The following is a 24,252-nucleotide window of genomic DNA, read 5'->3' as shown; positions in this document are numbered from 1 at the left end:
TTTTTGGGGGGGTTAGCCGTGATAGGCTACGTAAATACTTACGTAGCCTATCACAGCTGCAAGGATGGCAACGGCGGCCGCAGCAGCCTGGCCGTGGCCGGCCAGGAGACCAGCCGCCAGAGCTGCCGCCGCTGAATCCGCTGCATCCACCCCAGGTAAGTGCCGTCCCAGGGGGATTCTGCGGGGGGGGGGGCAGGAGGCCGTTCCGCCACGGAATCCGTGGCGGAATTCTCTGCCATCCCTACTTTACACAGGACTTTTTTGAGGAGGGTATGTGGGTTTCCTTCATGATAAGGGAAAGCTAATATTTAATAAAGAGATCTTAAACACAGAATTTACACCATAATCCCAAACACCGTGTGTGTGTGCCGACTTCTTGCTCCCTACTCCAGATTCTCCTTGCACTGGGATCAGAAAGAGGCTTTCTGCTTCCTTCCCCACTTCCCTATGAGTAGGAGTGAACAAGTGAATCAGCCTTTGCTGACTGAGCACAGCATCTCCCACTCTAAGAGTGCAATCCTAAGCATGTTTAGACAGCAAAAAGTCCTACAACCCCCAGCATTCCCCAGTCAGGAATGCTGGGAGTTGTAGGACATTTTGCTATCTAAACATGAATAGGATTGCACTCAGAGTCAGCAGTGGGAACTACAGAAGGAACAAGGTCTTTTCCTGATCTTACCATGAGATGGATAAAATCCTGTAGACCCAGTGAGTTATCATTTAATCATTCCCTTTATTTCTGATGTTCAGGCATGCATACCAATATTTATGTAGCCAGAACAGCACCAACCATACCCAAGAAGGAGGAATAAGCAGATTCAGGGAAATCCCAAGGGTTTCAGAAGTACATTTTATTTTTAAAGAGAAAAGTCTCTAAAAGGGGGAGGTACCCCAAAATCAACCCAATGAGGACTGAGCATGCTCAGTGTCCATGGAAAGTTGACTGACTGTTGAGGGGTGGGAGAGGAATGGAGTTTCAGGGAGGAGGGCATAGCTGAACAGGGGCACTCCCCGCTGCAACAAATTGCTGCAGGTCCCACTTGTCCACACAGAATTCCGACTGAAATGAAATCACTCCCAAGAAATGATGGCTGCGATGGGGGAGTCTACCACGTGGCTGAGCTTTCAGACTGCACTTGCACGTTACGTTTCCCCCAAAGGCTCAACATCTAGGCAGAAACATATTTTTAGAAATCCATTATGCAACTCTGCGCACATCAGAAAAAAGGAACTCTGAAACAAGTAGCATTCGTTCTCTCTGTTTACAGAGCAAATGGTAACAGAGGTTAGAAATTTGGCAGCTACCAATTGATTCATTTCATCCAGATCACAGAAACTCAGAACCCCGCCCTAGATCCAGCCTTTTCTAATGAACACAAAGCATCAGAGTGCGGCTTGCTTTCGAATGCAAAACCCAAGGCAGGTGCATCACCACAAGAACAAGTGATGCATGTGTGGAGTGAAAGGATATACAAAGGTAGTTTACACTGCAATCCTAGGTATGTCTACTCAGAAGTAAGTCCAACTGAGCTCAATGGGACTTACCCCAAGGTTAGTATGTATAGGCTTGCAGCTTCAGTTCCATTTTCTATCTTTATCTTATTCATTTATTACATTTATATCCAACCTTTTTTCCTCTTGCAAGGAACCCAAAGTGGCTTACATGGTTGACTCCATTTTATCCTCACAACAACCCTGTGAGGTAGGTTAGGCTGAGAGTCAGCCCAAAGTCACCCAATGAGCTTTATGGACTAGAACCCAGATCTCCTGAGTCCCAGTCCGACACTCTAACCACTACACCACACTGGCTCTCTCCAGATGCATATTTAAATGCATTTCAGAAGCATTTCATAACCTTGATCTGGTAGCAAATGCTCAAATCCCAAATTTCACAATGGGTTGGTGTTGTCTGTAAACCTGCAGGTTGTCAGCTTGTCTGATTGCCTTTGTCAGGGGTCCCCTACCTTTTGTGGGCGGTGGTAAGCATGTTGTTGGACTACAACTCCCACCATCCCTGAACATTGGTTATTTGGCTGGAGCTGATTGGAATTGGAGTCCAACAACATCTGGAAGACCACAGGTTCCCCACTCCTGTTTTAGAGTGTTAGAGGTTGAGTATTGACAAAGTGCCCCATGATATCCTGATGAGCAAACTAGCTCAAAGTGGGCTAGATGAAACAACGATCATGTGGATCCACAGTTGGCTACAGAATCGGACTCAAAGAGTGCTTATCAATGGGACCTTCTCAAGCTGGGGAGAGGTAACGAGTGGGGTACCGCAGGGCTCAGTCCTGGGCCCAGTGCTCTTCAACATTTTTATTAATGACTTGGAGGAGGAGGTGCAGGGAATGCTGATCAAATTTGCAGATGACACAAAATTGGGAGGGATAGCTAATACTTTGGAAGACAGAAACAAAATTCAAAGTGATCTGGATAGACTGGAGTGCTGGGCAGAAAACAACAGAATGGCATTTAATAGGGACAAATGCCAAGTTCTGCACCTAGGAAAAAGAAACCAAATGCACAGTTACAAGATGGGGGATACGTGGCTCAACCACACTACGAGCGAGAAGGATCTTGGAATTGTCGTCGATCACAAGCTGAATATGAGCCAACAATGTGATGTGGCTGCAAAAAAGGCAAATGCTATTTTGGGCTGCATTAATAGAAGCATCGCTTCCAAATCCCGGGAAGTACTAGTTGCCCTCTACTCAGCACTGGTTAGGCCTCATCTGGAGTACTGTGTCCAGTTCTGGGCACCACACTTTAAGAAGGATGCAGACAAGCTGGAGAGGGTTCAAAGGAGGGCAACAAAGATGATCAGGGGACTGGAAACAAAGCCCTATGAAGAGAGACTGAAAGAACTGGGCATGTTTAGCCTTGAGAAGAGAAGACTGAGGGGAGATATGATAGCACTCTTCAAGTACTTGAAAGGTTGTCACAGAGAAGAAGGCCAGGATCTCTTCTTGATCATCCCAGAGTGCAGGACACGGAATAATGGGCTCAAGTTACAGGAAGCCAGATTCCGGCTGAACATCAGGAAAAACTTCCTGAGTGTCAGAGCAATACGGCAATGGAACCAATTACCTGGGGAGGTGGTGGGCTCTCCCACACTGGAGGCCTTTAAGACGAGGCTGGACAGCCATTTGTCAGGGATGCTCTGACTTGGATTCCTGCATTGAGCAGGGGGTTGGACTCGATGGCCTTGTAGGCCCCTTCCAACCCTACTATTCTATGATTCTATGATTCTATTCCTTACCCTTTGATTACCCAACCGCCATGGAGCTGCACAAGTCATTGTCCTAGGCATATCTCCTAAATGGAAGGATGAAAGCCCAGAACAGTAACTCATACAGAAACACACAGGGGAGCTTCTACAACAGAGACTAATTCTGCTGCATCATGAGAGAGTGAATGAAACTAACACCCCTAATGCAGAGACACACAGTAGAAGTACCTGCTCCCAGAAGAGGCTTGCTAAAAGGAGACTTGACCAGAGCAGCAAATCACAGAGACAGAGCAGGCAGCCTCCTGTGTGGATGAGTACATTGGGCTCATGTCATTAGTTTAGTTCTCACGGCACAACGGCATGTCCCTGCGCATCACTTAGAGATTACAGATGCTAGCAAGCATGCCTTCCACATGACAGCTTTGATCACAGTACATCCCAACACTTACCTTTTATTCCCAATCTGCTCTCTAAGGGTGGTTCCACTCTCAAGATACACACTGTTGCAACTACAATGCGAAGGCAGCATCTTGACACCACATCAGAGAGTATTTTAAGGGTGGTATCACTGCGTTGCAAAAGCTTGGCCATGTACTCTTCAAACTCTAGACATGTTTACTGCAGTTCATTGATACTAGCCAATGGCAGCAGATACTTTTCAGAGATGGCTATGCAAATAACAATAGTAACAACCATCCTGGGGCTAGTGTTAATGACACTGAGCTACTGTAAAGCATGCCAGGGAAAAGGGGTGAGTTGCTACCGCACCAGATTTCAGTGGCAAATTGCCTTTCCCCCATTGCTCCCGCTACATCACACAAACATTGATTTATTCTAGCTAGTGCAACATCGTTAGCACTAACGCCAGGATAACATCGGATATTAAACATTATTATTATTATTATTAGTAGTAGTAGTAGTATTAGCAGCAGCAGCTGTTTGTTAGAGCATCCATCATTTATACCAGATAAAATGAACTTGCAATTCTGTGATTTTTAAGATTAGAGTACTGTATCTGCTGTTGTATTATATGAATCCTAAGTGGTTTAAGCAGGATTCTGAAGCAACGTGAACTCCTCTGATTCCTTGGCACAATCTGAATGAATCACCTCAGTGCATCAGTTTCTCCTGTCATTCTTTGTTTGAGAACACAAGTTCCTTCAACAATTGATTGATTTATATATATATATATATACACACACACACATACACATACACACACACACACACAGAGTATCTATGAAGTATATTGTTTGCCAAAGTGGGATACGCGTATTTGCGTATGGGGGTGTATGGTGGGGGAGAGAGAGCAGAAAAGCTCCCCTGTCATTGGTATCACATTGCCAGGACTGTGTATTCTCTGCATTAATGTATCTCCAAATTCTGCACCAAGAAAACCGAATTCTGCAACATGTATAAATTCCGCTAGTTAAACAGATTCTGCATGGGGAACCACACAGCCCCAAAGCTCTGTTCCTAGATCTGTAGAAATCTTATTCGGGCTGCAATCCTATAGACATTTACTTGGAATTAAGCACCGTTGAACTCAATGGGAGTTACTGCTGAGTAGGCATGTGTAGGATTGTGCAGTCAGCCGTCTCTCTGGTTTCTGAGATTTTAACACCTATTTCACACTATAAATGCTAGAGATTAAGCCTGTCACCTGATTAAAGTTAACTGAGTCGATTCATCATATACATTTTAATCAGTCCATTTAGACTTCAATCTAAAGTACACCCATTTATTGGAGTAAGGCCCATTGAAATAACCAGTTAATTAACTAAGGGTACAATCCTACGCATGTTCAGACAGAAAAAAGTCCTACAACTCCTAGCCAAGCTGGTTGGGGAATGCTGGGAGCTGTAGGACTTTTTTTCTGTCTAAACATGCATAGGATTGTGCCCTAAATCAGCTTTCCCCAGCCTGGCGACCTCCAGGAGTGCTGGACTGCAACTCCCATGCAGGCTGGGAATAATGGGAGTTGCAGTCCAACACATTTGAAGAGCACCAGGCTGGGGAAGGTTGAACTAAACGCTGCAGCCATACTACAAACTTTTTCTTTTTAAATGAAAACTGAGATTCTCTGTAGAGATTTTTTTTATCCAGTACCACACTCCATGCGTTTATGGAATAACATAGCCCTACTGCTTAGGGTTAGTCTGACCTGAAAACCCTAAACCAATAGCTCTTCATATTCCATATATAAGTGTAAGAAAAGGCCTTTGGCTGTAAACGTGTAGGAACTGGTATGATAGACTATTTATTTATGAATCAAATTCTTTACTTGTTCGCCTCCCTCCATTTTCTACCTCCTTCCCATATTTTTCTGTTCCTTTTACTACACTATTTCCCAAACTGCATATCTACTCTCTAATTTCCTGTCCCCATGCAAGGTCCAGTTAATTCAGGACCCTAAATGGCATTCTGATAAATAGCAGACACTTTGAGTGGTTTAAGGCAAGGCTTTTATTGTGCAATCGCCCTGCTTCCTTCGTGGAATATTCCGGAGTGGAGTGGGAGTCCAGACATCATCTTCCATTTGTAACCCTTCAGCGTTTCCCCACTGATTGTCTCCCCCCCCCCCGCCCTTACCACAGCAAATCCATTAAGGAGGGAAACACAGAATAGCTGCATAAGGCTTTTGGATTGGTAGCGTCAGGAGCAGTCTACCTGGAAGCACCCATGGTTTCAAAATTTGTAACAGCAGAAGAAGAGGAAAGATCTTGACCTTTGGCGTTTTCCCACTGAACTGTCCCTGAATTTGTTAGATATTGCTCCTCTGCCCACTTGAAACTTTGAACTCTCTGTCAACCCCCCCCCCCCACAAAATGCTAAAATCATGCTTTGACTTGGATTCCTGCACTGAGCAGGGGGTTGGACTCGATGGTCTTGTAAGCCCCTTCCAACCCTACTATTCTATGATTCTATGATATCATTCACTTGGCTATCATAGAATAGTTGCACATGGCTACGAAGTGACCTGCATATGCTTGGGGAAGGGAGACATTTGTTACATTTATATCCCACCTTTTCCTCCAAAGAGCCCAAGGCGGTGTACATGATCTTCCTCCTCCTCTCCATTTTATCCTCACAATAACCCTGTGAGGTAGGCTAGGATGAGCATTAGTGACTGGCCCGAAGTCACCCAGCGAGCTCCATGGCAAGGTGAGGATTTGAACCCGGGTCTGCCCAGTCCCAATCCACTCTAACCACTGCACCACACTGCCTCTCAAGATCTCTGTCATACTCAGTCATACTTTAGCATAATCCTGCACCAGCAAACACAGCTCCAGCAGCGACTTTAACAACAAAGAGTCTTGTGGGAGCTTGAAAACGAAGTGTTATCCTAAGTTGGTGGTTATTTATACATTTAGTCATGGTTGTGGAGCCAGGGGGCAGGGGGAAAGGGTTGTAGTCTGACCTCACTGCTTACCATTCCTCCAGCCCTCTACAACCATACATACTTAGGATAATGACGTGGACTCTGGTGCCCTCCAGATGTTTTGGACTTCAACTCCCATCAGCACCAGGCAGCATGGCCAACAATCAGGAATGCTGGGAGATACAGTCCAAAACATCTGGAGGGCACCAAGTTGGGGAAGGTTGCTTAAACGTGCTTTTGGAATCTACAGTCTGTTTCTCAGACAGGCAAATCATAGTTAAAGCTCTTCAAAAACAGGCCGGCAGGTACAAACTAGGCTAAGGTAAAACTAACTGCTTCAGTATACCAGCAGGCTAACCCAACAGCCCAACAAGAACCCATTAGAAAATGAATAGCTGTTCCCCCTCCCCCAAATAGCAAGACAATGTTCAAGTCTTATCCTAGCTTTCTTTTCATTTGCATTTCACAGGTTCCTCGCCCCAGGAATTGGGGACATCTGGGGCAGATTTAGCCCCAAGTACGCCTCTTGGAAACACCATAGTTCCAGAATCTGCCCTTCATCGCCACTTGGTGGCTCAGCTCACAGTAAGAGGGGTTCACCCAGGGCAACAATGTATCTATGCCAGGGATGGGGAACAGGTGGCCTTCCAGATGTGGTTGGACTGCAACTCTCGTCTGCCCTTGCCAGCATAGCCAATGGTGAGGGATCATGGAAGCCGTAGTCCGGCAACATCTGGAGGGCCACACATTCCCCATCCGTGGTCGATGCACAGAGAAACTGCTGCCCCATCCATCATTACCACCCTGCCCCATCACAGGAACAGACTTTTAACTGGTTTCACGCTACAAAAAAAAGAAATCGAATGCAATTTTTCATAGGTTTAAATAAACAAAACTGCTTGCTTATATAGAACCATGACTTAATTTCAAGGGGATGCTAATAGTGGCTTAATTCCATTGCCAGTACCATCCTTAATGGCAATCCATACTCACCATCTCCACCCACCCATGTCATGCAGAAAAAACTCAAATGTGCTTATTTTGACACAACTATGCACAGGTGGGAAACAAGTGAGCACTGCAACACAACAAAACGGACACTTGCATGGCGCCAGTTAAGACAAACCCTGGTTTATCATGATGGGAACGAGTTGCAGGCATCTACTCCTTTGGAGGATGAGATTGGAAGCTTTCACTCCTAATTTTCCTTATTAAGGATGCAACCCTATGCATGTTGAGATGGAAAAAAGTCTGGCAAATGCTGGGAGTTGCAGGATTTTTTTTTCTGTCCAAACGTGCATAGGATTGTGCCCTAATGGTGTTATGTCCAATTTATTATGTGATTATGTGGTTAATCTCAACTATGGTTTGTTAAAACAAGTCAGCTTCATAACCCCTTGTTTGAAGTTGGCTTGTTTCAAACCATCCATAGTTGACCGCAGACTGCCAGGCTCAGACAAAACGGCAAGCTGCAGTTAATCAAAAACAGATTAACTGGTGCGGTGGGCAGAGTACAGAACGAAGGTTGGGGAGACCTGGCTTCGAATCCTTACTCAGTCATGAAGCTCACTGGGGAACCTTGGGGAAGTCACTATTCCTCAGCCTAACCTACCTCACAGGGTTGTTGTGAGGATAAAGGAGAGAGGGAACTATGTATGTTATCTTGCGCTCCTTGGAGGAAGAGTGGGATAAGAATGTAATGGATATACGATAAAACATCCTTCAGCCATGCGGGGGGGGGGGGAGCAATTTGGCATACAACCTTCAAGTGCTGAAGAAAACAATGCCACAAGATTTCAGCAATTTGGAGAAGCACACGTACAGAAATAAGGTCAATACCAGTGAAGTTCAACTTTTTATGCCCATAGACTTCAAGTTGAGGTGGGGCGTAGGGAAGAGAAAAACAAGCCTCTTTCCATATAAAAACTTTTAAGCTACAGCAACTAGATTTTTAATCTACATTTGGGCAGTTATTTCCTTAGGACCAACCAAAATTCCACAAAAATGTGCAAGCTTTCAAGCTCCCCAGAAACCTTCATCAGGATAGGTCGTGCAAAAAGAACTCAAAAGCTTGCACATTTTTGTGAATGTGCAATATATATATATACAAGTTTGATGCCTGTTCTTTCTAACACTCCTGGGAACACAGCTCATGTGACTGGCCCTCCCACAAAGAAGCCACACTTATAGTCAGCTTCCCCACCCCACCCCACCCCAGCACACACACACACACATACACACACGTACAGGCTTCTTAGCACACACTCTGCAGTTAGAAGAAAATCCGCAAGAGATCCTAGAAACGTAACACTCAACAAGACAAACCTGCATCTCATATAGGTCACAATCCATGCTGGCTGGGGAATGCTGGGAGTTGTGGGACCTTTTTCTGTCTAAACATGCATAGGATTGCGACCTAAATTTGTTTTGATACAAGCAGAGGGGGGCACACAAGAGGCCTTCCGAACCCAAACTGTGTCGTGCAGCTTCAGAAGAAACCGTCTCACTCCTATGAAAGCAACACTGAACTTTGCTCCTGCTGACAAACAGGATAAGTAGGGGAGGGGAGAAAAGGAGGGGGAGGAAATCTGAAATATTATTACAAGAGAGCAAGCAGGGTTGAGCAAAAGGCAGCTGGGGGAAATTCGAAAACCTTTAAAACCATTCAAATATCAAGGACTACCATGCATCTTTCCATGATTCCCATATAAATATATGGGGAAATTGGGGGAAAACTTGCTTTCCCAAGCTCCAGATTAAAGAGTGAAGTCAGCGGATCTTACTGAGAAGTTTGTAATTTTTATTTTAAGTATACTGACTCAGAAATAAATCACATTCAAATAAAGGGGACTTACTTTCCATTAAACATGGTTAGGAACAAGGCTGCAAACTATTTTTTTTTCTGGGCAGATCCGAACAGTCTTTCCACACAAAATAACAGACAAAATCCTTTCCCCTTCAAAAGAATGAACCTTGGTGTAAATATCCAAAGGCCTTGAAAGTGGCAGAAGAGACCGAATTATTTCTGGAACAGGGCTGGGAGAGGGAGAAGGATTTCCAGGCGTTTGTATCAGGGACTTCCCTGAAGTCAATAGGCCTACTTTGAAGAAAGCAGGCTAGAGCGTGGCAAGAAAAGGATAAGCTGTGTGTGTGCGTGCGAGTGTGGAGGAAGATATACGGAGCTTGTGGCTGGCACCCTATAAACATGCACTTGTTAGGGCGGAGGTCCCACGGAGCGTCAGTTGGGCTCACTTCTGAGTCCAACATCCACAGGATCGGGCCGCGGGGCTGCGATCCTAAACACACCAACCACTAGCTTTGGAGTGACAGCTCGATCCGAGGCATGTGTGGCGATCTAACGCCCCCGTCAAGTTGAGGGGGGGGGTTACCCCCAAATAAAGTGTGCCCAGGACGGCCTCCGGGGGTTGTGTCCCAGGTTAGCCCTACTTAGAGTAGCCCCACTGAAATGAATGGGACTTTAGCCAGAGTGACATTGGATACAACGCCCTGAATCCCGCTGAACTTCCAACGGAGCTGACTTCGCGGGGTGGGGCTGGGGGAGGTGGGCGCTGCGCGGCGCCGGCCTACCCGTCAGCGGGGCTACTCGGGAGTAAGCGCAGGAAGAAGGGTGGGGGTCGGGGCGAGGAAGGTCGAGCCGCGGGACGGCGGGGCGGGAGAAGAGGCCGCTTCGAGGCTGCGGGAAACCGAGAGCATCGGCCAGGAGGCAGGGCACCGATCCGGGGCAGCACGCGCGATCGCCGCCAAGGTGAAAGACTTCGCCCCGCGGACAACTTACCAGGCAAGAAGCAGCGGCGGGGCGCGCGTGCAGCGACGGCAGAGGCGCACCGGGGGAGAAGGAGAAGAAGAAGCCTCCGCCGTGGCCGCCGCCAGCCTTCCTCCGCCCCCCGCAGTTCCCAGGCTCCACCCCTCCGGGTCAAGGAGGAGGAGGAGGGCGAAGGAAGGCAGCCGCTCCCTCCTCCTCCTCCTCCTCCTCCGGGCAGACTGCAGCAGGAGTCAGGAGCACCACCCGCTCGGCCGCTCCTCTTGCGCCCTCGCCCGGGCGGATCTGAGTCTTGCAGCCCGCTGGCCCGAGCCTCCGGAATCCTCGGTCTGTATTTATCCAGTGGAGGCCCGTGGCTCCTGTTTTGGGCGGGGGGCGGGGCTCCTCTCTGGGTTTCAGTCAGAACCAATCAGAACTCTAAAGGAACTATCCAAGGTGCTGAACCCATTTGGGGGCTAGGGGCTAGCACGTTGGATAGCTCCTTTAGAGTTCTGACTGGTTTAGACTGACCTGTAACTCCCAGCATTCCCCAGCCAGCTATGCTTTGGGGTGGGGGTGGGGGAGGACTTTTTTTTTTCTTGTCTAAACATGCATAGGATTTAATAAAGTTTGGGTCTTTTGCCAGATTTTGAAGCCAGAAAATATCAACCTATATATGAAAGTTCGACTAACAACAGAGCAATTTCAAAATATATTTAGAGCTAAAAAATGTCGGCTTCCACCCTCATCAGTAGCTGTGATGTTAAAATGGATACATCTGTATAGATCTAGAGAGAGTGAGATGATATAGATAAATACAGTGGAGGCTGGTGGCTCTGATTTCAGTGGGGCTCTGGGGCCCTTAATTACTGGCAGGAAGGGCTTTAAGCTAAACAATGGTATTTTGGCCCCACCCACCACTAGAATGTGGCCCCCGAAATGGAATCTGGCCCTCAGGCTCAAAGAGGTTCAACACCCCTGGCTTAGGGCAGGGACAAGAGCTCCATGGAGAGAGCAGGCTTTGCACTGAGAAGTTCCCAGTTCAATTCCAGCTTCTCCTGCTAAAAGGTCCAGGTAGCAGGGGATGGGGAAAACTCTTTGTCTGAGAGCCTGCAGAATCGCTGGCAGTCAAAGCAGACAATACTTGGCCGGAGGGGTGTGGTGTCTGATCTGGGATAAGGCACTTTCTTACGTTTCTGAATTATATGCCCTTCTGCTTCACTGCTATTTCTTTCACTGCCTCTGATCTCCGCTGCAACTGACAAGGATGGGAAAAATCTTGATAATTTCATCCGCCTTCTTTTCAGAACTCTAGTGAAACTGACAAGTTCACAGAAAAATGTCATCAATTTCATATATTTTTTATTTATTATTTTTATTAATTAAATTTCTTAATTGCCCATCTGGCCAGTCACCCAGCCACGCTAGGCACTGTACAACAGTACAATTTAAAACAGTAAAATTACACATTAAAACCTTGTCTAAAAATACCCTAACCCACCCCAAATGCCTGCCTGAACAATCAAGTTTTCAATGTGTGGCAGAAGCTCATTAAAGAGAAGGCATGGCGGAGTTCCCTAGGGAGGGAGTTCCACAGAGTGGGGGCCACCATAGAGAAGGCCCTCTCCCTCGTCCTCACCAGTCTAGCTGTCCTGGCTGATGGGACAGAGAGAAGGCTGTCCCAGGCTGATCTTGTTGAGCAGCCTATCTGGTGTTGCTGGAGGTGCTCCTTGAGATAGGCTGGGCTGGAACCATATAGTTTTTTAAAGGTCAAAACCAACACCTTGAATTTGGCCCAGAAAACAACTGGTAGCCAGTGCAACAGCACTGGAGTAATGTGATCACGCCGGCGGCTGCCTTTAATCAGGTGAGCCGCCATGTTCTGCACCAGCTGCAGCTTCCGAACCGTCTTCAAGGGTAACCTCACATAGAGCGCATTACGGTAGTCTAGACGAGAGGAGACCAGGGCATGTACTACCAATGGGAACAGATGGTCGGGAAGGTAGGGGTGCAGCCGCCGTATCAGATAGAGTTGGAACACGGCTGACACCTGAGCCTTCATGGACAGCTGGGAGTCTAAAATGACGCCCAGGCTGCTGACCTGGTCTTTCAAGGGTAGCTGTGCCCCATTCAACACCAGGTCAACCCTAAGGGAGCAACCCTATGATTGCTAGTCAGTGGCTAGATGGCCATAGGATAGGTTGGTTCCCAGGAACTGACCTCGGAGCCCGTGCTCCGAGGTTGGTTCCCTGAGAACTGATCTCCAGCCCCTCCCATGCTGCCTCATAGGCAGTGTGGATCAGCTCTGCATTCTGCACTCGTAAGAGGAGTATGGAGTGGTGAAAATGGGGCATTCCTGGGGATGGGGTGGGGAGCGTGGAAGTGCCACTCTAATGCTTCCTATGCGTTGTCTGGCATCCGCCCCCCGCTCCAACTTCCCGCAGCTATCGGCTGTCTAGCCACGAATGCAGGGTGGCTGAAGTGTGGAGGGGATGATCCCGTCCATGCTGCTTCTGTCCTGCATTGGATAGGCAGTCACCTCTGAGTTCGGAGGCGGCTGCCTATCCCGATATAATTGCACCCTAAGGGCAGGATCCTATCCATGTTTTGACAGAAAAAAGTCCTACAATTCCCAGCATGCCCCAACAAGCATGGCTGGCCGGAGGAATGCTGGGAGTTGTAGGACTTTTGTTCTGTCTAAACATGTTTAAGATGGCACCCTAACAAACAGAAATCTTAAAGCAAAATGTTTCAGCTTCCATCTTCAGCTGCTCTGATTCATATATGAATCAAAGGGTCCCGTAGCCAAGGTGGCAGTTTTAGAACAGAGAGGATGGAGTATTCCAAGGTGTGGCATTTGCTGTAGAAGAGTGATGTCTGGTGTTATCTTCCAGGTTAAAGCCATGTGGTGTTAAGTCTATACAACCAGACGCTTTCTCTTGTGTCCAGTGTTCTTGGATCAGATGGGATCTCTATGGCAATAACTGATAAATCAGATAGGCTGGGACTTTCTGAACTGAAACATTTCGCAAGCATTTGTCCCGAAATTGTTTTGCTCAAGATTGTAGATTCGGTGTTCCTGAAACGTTTGCAGAGATCAGTTGTTGTTTCACCTACACCCATAGTGAATATGAGTTCCTGGGGATTTTCATTCAGTGATATAAATTACATTGCATTCCCTGCAGATGATGTTTTGTTTGTTGCAGTAAGTCCTTCCAGTCATAGGGCTCTTGAAGGTAACTGCCTAAGATAAACACAGGTGATACAGTGTTTGGTTTCACACCAGGATTGCTGATCCGAGATTTGAGGACGGCTCCCGCTAGTAATATTTCTAGATTGGAGGCTAGCGGAAAATTCTAACAGGAAGCCTGCTGATAGCGCTTAAAGCTGCTAACCATCATTGGAACTAAAAAAAAGGTTTTAAATTAAAAAAAATGGTTAAAACAATACAACAAATACATTAAAGACACAGGTTTACTATCTTTCTCAGCCGTCTTTCAAGACTGTGCTCTTCTCAAGGTGATTTACAATATAAAAGCAGAATAATTCAGGATCAAACATGTTATAAAAGCAACGTATGTTTAAACAATTTTAAAATAAGCCAGTTAAAAGTAAAGACAATTTCAGGTATCTAACAGCAGCAAAAATTATAGCACTTTTTCAAGTAAAAGCCAAAAAGAACAAGTATGTTTTACAGTCCTCTTATAAGCAGCCACAGATGGATCCGACCATATTTAAGACCATGAAGTAGCTAGGTTTGTGTCCTGCCACTCAGCTAGTATCTGATCCAACCAGAATTGCATCCAATTGTCCTGTTGCCAGAACTGGAAGACACGAAGCCAGGCAAAATAATAAAAAACGGCTCCTGGCACTACTAATCAAAAGGCAACTGTTCCATCTTTCCCTCCATAACTTTTTTTTTTCTGGAAAGAAAGAAGACAGAAGAAGCAGGGGGAAAACATGGGTGGGTTACAAACTAAAGGAGCCCAAGGTGGTGTACATGAGCCTCCTCCTCTCCATTTTATCCTCACAACAACCCTGTGAGGTAGGTTAAGCTGAGGTCAGTGACTGGCCCAAAGTCACTCAGTGAGCTTCATGGCTGAGTGGAGGCTTGAACTCTGGACTCCCCAGTTCCAGTCCAACACTCTAATGACTACACTACACTGGCACTGTAATATCTCAAGAGACAAGACAATATATTAATGGAGACAAAGTTCCAGCCACGAAGAAGCCCTTAGGAGCAATTTTTGGGACCGCATAGTGGGTTAAGTTGCAGTGTTTCCCTTCAGATTCAAACTGGTTCAGAATTACTCAGCTTGTCTGAACTAGTGTAGTCTGGTTCAAACAAGTTTGCCCTGTGGTTTAGCTGGTTAAAGCTGCTTTAGACCCCTCTACCCACCCCTATCGGGGGAAGAGCATATCTAATGGGAAAGAAAGTGAACTACATCATTTTCTCAGGTTCTTGTCCATCTTCCAGTTCAAAGCAGAGCACGTCTTTAAACTCATCCCCTGATGTGATGGTCAGATTCTATCACTCCAGACAGTACAATGTCAATTGTTGTAAGTGGGAATTTTATAGACCCCCCCCCCCCAATACACTTACTGGGGAATTTGTTATATTAAGTTTGTTGTTTATTTGTTCAGTCGCTTCCGACTCTTCGGGACTTCATGGACCAGCCCACGCCAGAGCTTCTTGTCGACTGTCACCACGCCCAGCTCCCTCAAGGTCAAGTCCGTCACCTCCAGAATATCATCCATCCATCTTGCCCTTGGTTGGCCTCTCTTCCTTTTGCCTTCTGCTTTCCCTAGCATCAGCATCTTCTCCCGGGTGTCCTGTCTTCTCATTATGTGGCCAAAGTACTTCAGTTTTGCCTTTAATATCATTCCTTCAAGTGAGCAGTCTGGCTTGATTTTCTGGAGTATGGACTGGTTTGATCTTCTTGCAGTCCAAGGCACTCTCCGAATTTTCCTCCAGCACCACAGTTCAAAAGCATCTATCTTCCTTCCATATGGTCCAGCTCTCGCAGCCATAGGTTACTACGGAGAATACCACTGCTTTAACTATGCAGACTGTTTTTGTCAGTGTGATGTCTCTGCTCTTAACTATTTTATCAAGATTTGTCATTGCTGTCCTCCCAAGAAGTAAACGTATTCTGATTTCCTGGCTGCAGTCAGCGTCTGCAGTAATCTTTGTGCCTAGAAATACAAAGTCTGTCACTGCCTCCACGTTTTCTCCCTCTATTTGCCAGTTATCAATCAAGCTGGTTGCCATAATCTTGGTTTTTTTGAGGTTTAACTGCAACCCAGCTTTTGCACTTTCTTCTTTCACCTTTGTCATAAGGTTCCTCAGCTCCTCTTTACTTTCAGCCATCAAAGTGCTATCATCTGCATATCTGAGATATGATCACTTCCTGGCATATAGAAGGGGAAGAAATGGAAGCAGTGACAGATTTTATTTTCTTGGGCTCCAAGATCACCAGCAGACGGTGACTGTAGCCATGAAATTAAAAGACGCTTGCTCCTTGGGAGGAAAGCTATGGCAAACCTAGACAGCATAGTAAGAAGCAGAGACATCACCTTGCCGACAAAGGTCCGTCTAATCAAAGCTATGGTTTTCCCAGTAGTAATGCATGGCTGTGAGAGCTGGACTATAATGAAGGCCGAGTGCAGAAGAATTGATGTCTTCGAACTGTGGTGCTGGAGAAGACTCTTACCAGTCCCCTGGACTGCAAGGAGGTCAAATCAGTCCATCCTAAAGGAAATCAACCCTGAGTGCTCACTGGAAGGACAGATACTGAAGCTGAAGCTCAAATATTTTGTCCACCTAATGCGAAGAGAAAAGTCACTGGAAAAGACCCTGATGCTGAGAAAGACTGAAGGCAAAAGGAGAAGGGGACGGCAGAGGATGAGATGGCTAGATAGCATCACCGATGCAATGAATATGAACTTGAGCACGCTCCGGGAGAGAGCAGAGGACAGGAAGGCCTAGTGTGCTATGGTCCATGGGGTCATGAAGAGTCGGACATGACTTACCGACTGAACAACATACCATAGGTAGGGATGTCAGAGAATTCTGCCACGGATCTCGGTGAGGCCGAATGCCAGTGTATTCAGCCCCCCAAAATCCATGGTGGAACGAAGCTCCCCCCCCACGAAAGGCACGCAAAACAGAGCACTTACCTTCTGCCGTCTGTGCTGACTTGCGAATGGCGGCCGCATCTGTGGCCACCATTCGCTTCCTCATTATAGCCGTGATAGGCTACGTAAATAGTTACATAGCCTATCACAGCTAACGCAAGGACGCCATTTGCGTCCCTGCGGAGGCTGTGACAGGCTACGTAAGTATTTACATAGCCTATCATGGCAAAAAAAAAAAACAGCGGACGCAAATGGCGGTGGCTACGGCGGCCGCCATTTGTGTTCTCTTTTTTTTGCCGTTTTAGCCTACGTAAATATTTTCGTAGGCTATTATGGTGAAAAAAAAAAGGGAACACAAATGGTGGCCACTACGCCATTTGCGTTCCTTTTTTTTTTTTTGCCGTAATAGCCTAAATGACAAAAACTGGCAAAAAAATGGAACGCAAATGGCGGCTGCCGTAGCCACCACCATTTGCATCCGCTGTTTTCTTTTTCCTTTTTTTGCCATGATAGGCTACGTAAATATTTACGTAGCCTATCACGGCAAAATACAGGGATGCAAATGGTGGTGGCTACGGTGGCTGCCATTTGCGTTCCCTTTTTTTTTGCCTTGATAGTGTACATAAATATTTACGTACGTTATTACGGCAAAGAAAGAAAGAAAGAAAGAATGCAAATGGTGTAGTGGCCGCAAAACACAGGGACGCAAATGGCGGTGGCTACGGCAGCCGCCATTTGCGTCCCTGCAGGCTGCCCAGTGGCCGGATGTCCGGCTGCGGCCGGACAGAATTTCGGGGGGAGGGACGGAGCGCCTCCCCCCCACCGCGAATGTCACCCTTCGAAAAGGTAAGTGACTTTCGTACATCCCTAACATAGGAAACAATATACATGAGCTGATATTGCCCCCTAGCGGTTAAATATGTATAGTCCCTAAGGACATAGGTTGCAATTCTCTGAATGTCTGCTCTTCTCAGTAGCATGGGGTACTGAACCTCTTTCAGCCAGAGGGCTGCATTCCATTTCAGAGGGCTGGAATGAGTGTTCCACAGGGCTGAAGGCAAAAGGGTAATGCCAAAAAACAAAAAAAGCAGTATATTTTCGCTTAAAGCTCTTATTTCCAGAAAGTATGCCTTCGGAGAGGCATTTCAACCTTTTAGAATTGGGCGGGGGGGGGGGCATGCAAAAGCCGGGAAACCACCAGATGTTTGGCAATCAAGGGAAAGGGGGATGATCTGAATCAATGTTAGGTAGAGGGAACGATGGACAGGACTGGCTGTTTTCTTATTCACTGAACTTGAGCAGGCGGTTTTTGACATATGTCAGCACTGGAGCTGTACCCATAAGTCACGGGTGTGGAACCTCTTTCAGCCCAAGGACCAAATTCCATTTGGGAGGTGCTCTCGGGAGCTGCTTTCCAGTGGTGGGTGGGGCCAAAGACAAAGGGGGTGGGACCAAAGGCAAACCCAGTGTATGGCAGCCATTTAAGAACAGCTCCCTCAAGTAGCTTCTTCTGCAATTCTGGTTCATGTCGACAAATGTTTATGTATAGTTGAGGCTCACCTATAAGTACCCCGCCTCCCCAGTTCTGGATAATGAAGAGTTCTATTCAACCCAGGAACATAAATGTAACACAGCTTCTGCCCTAATGGATTATAGCAGGGATGTGGAAACTTTTTCAGCTCTAGGGCTGCATTCAGTTCCAGAGAAGCTGGGGGGGGGGGCATTCTAGTGGTGGTTGGGGCAAAAGGGGTGGGGGCAAATATATAAAAAAATACCAGCATATTGTAGCTTAAAATCTCTTCCTACAAGTAATTAAGCCTTAGGAGAGGCATCGCAACCCTTTAGAAAGGGAGGGGGGGAATCTCCACAAAAGCCAGGAAATCACAAAATAATTGGTGGTCGGGAGAAAAGCGGGGGCAAGGGAAGGGAGCATGGTCCTCTGGGGAACCCAGGAGGGCAAGATCGGGACCCCAGGTGGGCCAGATTTGGATCCCAGGTCCGAAGTTCCTCACCCCTTCCACAGGGGGACCTACTGAGGCCAATCCCCTAAATGTTCAGCTTACTTTTGATTATTATGTCTCCAGTCCTTATGATGCTAAGCAAAGATGTCACATGTTTTAATGGCATTTTCTTGCCATGCGATTAAAAAAATGATATTGATTAATAGATACTGGCAGTATTCTACCCAAATGTTCAGTAAGAAGGAAACCAGGCCCCACCTTGCAGTCATTAAGTGTGAGGATTTTGGTATGATTGATAAGTAAGGGGAGGAGTGATTGAAACAGCACAAACTGAGAAAATCCAATATTCACAATTCTTTTCTCTGCATTAAAAAGGGCTATTTTGGCCCTGTTGGAAGTGCAATGTTCCTCTTCAAAACTTTGATGGGAGAACATTGAGTGCACATGTGGTGAGACGTATAGTTTGGCCCTCAAAATATTTAATACTGTACCACAGTAAAAGCTTAGTGACACTATCAAGTTGAGACCTCCCTAACCTCTCAACAGTATTTTAAAAAACAGCACCATTGTAGACAATCCATAGTCCTGCTGTGACTGTACCATCTCAGAAAGCATGTGGGGGAGTCAATTCTTGGAATGTTCCACCTCAAACTCTCCCTGCTGATGGACCTAGTCTAAATGTCTCCTGCAATTTACTGCTTTTTCTGAATGTGTGGGTGGATTTCCTTGGCGTGAAGGAAGCTAATTTATGGGCATCCTTTAAAATTACAATTACGTCACAATGTTTATCCTCTCACCAGGTGGCGGATGTTATTATAAACGCCCACTGGCCGCACCAACCACAGTTCTGGCGTTTTGGGAATGGGTTGGCATCAACTGTAATGTGATGAGTCCTGATTCTACTCCAAAAATGCATCTGCCTGCTCAGTACCACCATCTGAGAGTCTAGCTGCAAAGCAGACTCATGAGGCACAACAAACAGTATATCTGATCCTTCAGGGGGATTATGTTGCCGTCAAGGCAAAGAACACGCCCATCCCCACAAACTTTGATTTTAGGGCTGCAATGTTTAATCAATTAATCACTAAGATCAATCAGTGGAGAACAATTTGATCAACTAGACAATTTCTGCTGAGCAGTTGGGCAGATATTTTTTAAAAAGACGTTTTTAATACAGGAAACTGAAGAACGCGAACACCACCTTAGAAGTAAGTAGTAGGGATGGATACATCAGTCTATTTTTGGTCCATGCCATTTCTACATGTATTCATTTCTAAACTGATTCTGCTTCATTTCCGCATTAATCTGTGATTATTATTTTTAACATTATTTTTAACTTCTGCTTTTGAATATGTATTCTCTCTCAAAATGCATATTTCTTGCAGACTACACAGGTATTTTATCTGTCACCAAGGTTGGCTGTAAAAACCCTGTCCAAGTGTCTGGAGTTGGTGAGTGGCTGGATGGAAAGGATGAAGTTGAAACTGAATCCCTGTGAAATATGGATTTCAATTTACCCAGGACCACTCAGTTGATCAAGCTGAGAGGTTTGGGATCTTATGAGGTGGAGAAGAACACGCACACAACCAATGTCGATGAAAGAAAAGGAGATTTATTGAAATAAAAGAAATAAGCAAAAGTAGAACCTCCCCAGAGAGTTGCACGCTCTCTGAGACTGAAGACATTACATGCCTCTCAGGTACAAACTTAATTACAAAGGAATTTCAAAGAGTTTCAGGCTCTCTGAAGCTCAAGAGGTTGCACGCCTCTTAGATAAGAGCCCCAAACTAACAATCCTCCAGAAGATGCACCCTTCTCTGAGGCTTAAGAGGTTGCGCACCTCTTAGGTAGGAACGTAGTTACCCAAAGGTGCTGCATTAAATGACTAAATATACAGTTAGTCCCTGTTTGTTGCTCAGCTCCAGATGGACAGCAGCAGAAGAAAGTCTTCTTAATTACTGATAATCCAAACACGGTATAAACCATCTAATAAGAGGCTCGAACCTCTTTAACATATTAGACCTCCATTTTGGCAGATTTCTCCTCATCTTATTGCTGTAGCAAAAGCTCTTTTCCCATCATCAAATCAATGTTCTAGAATGATTAGACTTTGTGCCTCTTCCTGGAAAGCTTATAGCTGTTCCTTTAAATACTCAACAGGTAGAAACACATTAGAACTGATCCCAGAAAAATTAAAGACAGCATAATAATAACAAAAGACACTGAGGGCCAATTAATGGTAAAGTTTTGAACCTTTGATTTCAGTATCAGGTCGTCTGCTCCAGTTCAAACTCTCTTTAAAAAAATGCATGCAGCAGTATTAGACAATACAATAGACCCAAGATTATTTAACTTAATTGCTTCCTTTTCCCAACAGACCTGATATCTTACTGCATAGAAAAGGCCAGGGGTAACCTGATTAATACATACAATTTGAAATATTCCTGTTGTTCATAGCACTCACGAGTTCCTCTCCACAATCTAAATATCTTGGCATTTGTTTTTGTATCTGAAATATACCTTTTCACTGGATTACTGAGGACTTCCATATCTCAAACATTCTTGTGCATGACTCAGTCTCATATGCAGCTTTGTCACCATCCTGGTTGCATCTCAACTGCTGGTGCCCATTTCTTATCCACTGGGCTCACTGCTGAAAAAGGGGCAACTTACTTTGTTTCAAGTCCAATTGAAAAATTTCCAAACATGTCAATATTGCCAAAGATGCCATGAGACTCCATGCCAAACCTCTTTGTCTCACATCAGCTTTGATCATCTGGAATTTCTGTTTCAGGAATCACTGCAGCTGGTCACACCTGATATTCTAGGCTTCTGCTTCTCCAGGCTTGGTGATCTAGTCCACTAAGTTCTCCAAAATCTCTTGGATGTAGAGTGCCAGGGCCACTGTATGCTTCACCACCTGTGAAACAAGCTGGAAATTTGCCAAATCAGCTCTGGTGATTAGACCCACTGCTTTTTCTAACTGTCCCACCTTGGAGTCTCATAAGGGCCCCTGCTGGAGATTCCATATATTTGCAGCCAAGTTTGCTCTGCCCCATAAAAGTCTGGATCAGAACATGCCTCTGTCTTTCTTTAATGTTATATAATTCAATTCATACCTTTCCATGTAATCTTTACTCTATAATTCTTCTTCATCGTTGCTTAATCTAGGATTTTCTCACCTCTAGACAATAAGGGTGGAGGTCATCTTCAATATGAGGCAGCGGCCACAGATCTTGAATGGCAAAGTGGTCTGTGGGTGGAATTTCTGTAAAACTTGATAAACTTGGTAGAGAGTTAGTTTTGTAGATGTGGGGGTGGAGAGAATCAGATTGATATGATAATCGGGGACCTGATCTGGCAGATATTTGCATTACTATGAAATCTGTGGCTCCAACATTTTCTTGCAGTAAGAATAAACCTTAAGACATATCTTACCACAAAATTTCAAACACTCTCTACAACCCTTCCCCTCTTCTACCAGAGCCAATTCTTGACTGTATTAGAATTTACCTTGTCTTGGGCATGTGCATTCAAGAATACCTGCAGCAAAGCATAAAGCATAAGCCACCTGCACATTTCTCTAAAAGCCATACAAAATCTTTGGTTTGAAGCAGCAAGAACAGTCACCTTCGGGTTTCTGCTATTACTGCTTATTCCCAAGAAACATGAGACAGAGAGGTGAGGAAACAGAGAAAGCAGAGATAAGATCTTCAGGCATTTTCACTTAACCCGTTCCCTCTTCCTCCTGCTTACCCCTCTCTTTAGCCTCTCTTACGAGGGCACATCGGAATTCACTTTTGAGTGGGATGGTGGTTTCTAAAGGATTCCACTTTCTTTTCCAGTTCAATCCTGGGTCCCACATAAGCATAGTATTAGGAAAACAATCTTTTACTCACGGCAAGTCAGGAGCTTTCCAGCAAGTTATTTTGTTTCCCTTTTCTAGGCGGACAACGCAAAAGGACCACTCATAACATTTGCTACTTCCTTCTCTTCTCCAGACAGTGACGCTAGTCTCTCCTGACATCATGGAAAACCATATCTCCTGCACCAATACATGGCGAGTGTCTCCATGCGGGCTGTCCCAGTTTGATTATTCTCCTATCACTTCCCTTTCTGGATCCCCTAGGATGATTTCCTAAGAAGGCAAAGACATTCTTGATACACTGTCTGGGAAGGAGAATATTATTTGAATTGATTCGCGTGTGCCCTCTTGTTTTGCCTTGGAGCTGCAACGCTACTGGGGTGCTTTTATCTGTACAGAGAAAACATCAGTAATTGTTAACAAGTGCTTTATGAACTTTTTTATTTCTCATTTCTCCCAAGTCTCCATTCAGTATATAAAAACAACAACAAAAGCATTTCACATACCCCCGTGTGCTTTTTCGTGTATAAAGTCTGATAGAAGAGCAGGCACCAGGATGAGCATTGCCTTGTGGCTTGAATTTCAAATGCAAATTAACTCTTGGGAGTCTGAAATTCCTTACCCCCTCTACAAAGCAATGCTAGTAACAACACATTCAGGAATGCAGTAAACTTGATATGTAACAGCCCAGAGTGGGCTATTACCATCTTCCCCCTCTTTGGGAAGAGAAATCTCTCTCTCTCTCTCTCTCTCTCTTGCTCTCTCTCTCTCTCCCCCCCCTCTCTCTTCCTTCCTTCCTTCCTTCCTTCCTTCCTTCCTCTCTCTCTCTCTCTCTCCCTCCCTCCCTCTCTCTCTCTCTCTCTTTCTGACCTGCCTGTTTTGCAGATCATGTTTCAAACTTTCTACATAAAACTCTCCTTGCCATGCCCCAGCCTTAACTCTTCACCTGTCTTCTCTGCAAGTTACGCTGTAAAGTCATTTAGCCTTCTTGCTATACTTCCAAGCTCTCTCAACAGAAACTCACCTACTTAAACTTTCTGCCTTACACCAGTCCCAATGACATCCATAAAGATTGCCATTTGAGATAGGCTCTCTTTCGCCTTCCAGTCACATCCTCCCACCTTAAAGAGCTCTTTAAGTGAACTCTGAATTCCAGATTTCTATATTCTTGCTTGCCCTTCACCTTCTTTTAACATGGCTTTCTAACAGCTAGATTGGCAGGCATCCCTGCTTCTAGAAGTGTAACCTGCATCCCCCTTTATTTTAAGACACACACCTCAGGATTGATCATTCATTCTTCTCAAACTCTTAATCATTCACACACTGCAGCGCTGCCTTGATTTCCCACGTTCTTCAACATTTTGTGACACACATTCACAATATGGGTGGCTTGAGGCTCTCCTCTCCCTATTCCTTTCTTAAATTCATTGTCACTCATTCAGCACTCTCTTTCACACATTCTGGAATTTTGCTTTGGACTCTGTATCCCAATATATCTAGCACACTTCTTTGCTTTGCCTGTTTCTGATGCGTTATTTCAGCAAAGCTGTCTCAAATGTTCTTTTAGAAGGTGATCAGCCAAGGGGCTGCTTTGTCTACTTTAAATGGATCAAGCCCGCAAGTCAATGACATGATATTCCAACGGGTCCAGCAGAATCTCACTAGTGACTTAATGTGCTAAATTCAGAACCATTGTACCTTTTCCTTTTCCCCATTTTTTTTAAAAATAAAAATATTATTTTCCTCTCTCTTCTAGAAGAGGAGGACAATTCTCTGTTTACTGTAAGACTGGCCATTTGAACTGCACATATAGCCAATTGACAATTCAAGCTGGCAATCTTTTTCTCATGCACCTTGCTTTATTTGATTTCTAATTGTAGTTCTCTGGAAATTTGTTTTGCCAATTTTCTCAGTGTA

General features: G+C 45.4%; 1 protein-coding gene and 1 long non-coding RNA gene across 3 annotated transcripts in view; one reads left to right on the top strand and one right to left on the bottom strand.

Moving 5' to 3' along the window:
- The window catches only part of ACO1 (aconitase 1), a 65,797-nt gene extending 55,279 nt beyond the window's left edge, over positions 1 to 10,518 (bottom strand). For both annotated transcript variants that reach the window (XM_084834638.1, XM_084834639.1), the window contains exon 1: positions 10,408 to 10,518. The gene's annotated coding sequence lies outside the window, so the exon portion shown is untranslated. The remainder of the gene's footprint in view (positions 1 to 10,407) is intronic.
- On the top strand, positions 59 to 22,839 carry LOC146352674 (uncharacterized). Its single transcript, XR_014787813.1, has 3 exons — positions 59 to 155; positions 19,856 to 20,169; positions 22,472 to 22,839. It is a non-coding gene; the product is annotated as an uncharacterized LOC146352674 (long non-coding RNA).
- Positions 22,840 to 24,252: the final 1,413 nt, after the last annotated feature.

The sequence above is a fragment of the Heloderma suspectum genome, chromosome 2 (assembly GCF_057233095.1).
Source record: "Heloderma suspectum isolate Gila_16-S chromosome 2, 16-S_ref, whole genome shotgun sequence".
Taxonomy (NCBI): domain Eukaryota; kingdom Metazoa; phylum Chordata; class Lepidosauria; order Squamata; family Helodermatidae; genus Heloderma; species Heloderma suspectum.
Note: the sequence above shows the minus strand (reverse complement) of the source record. Positions and strands in the feature narration are given on the sequence as shown.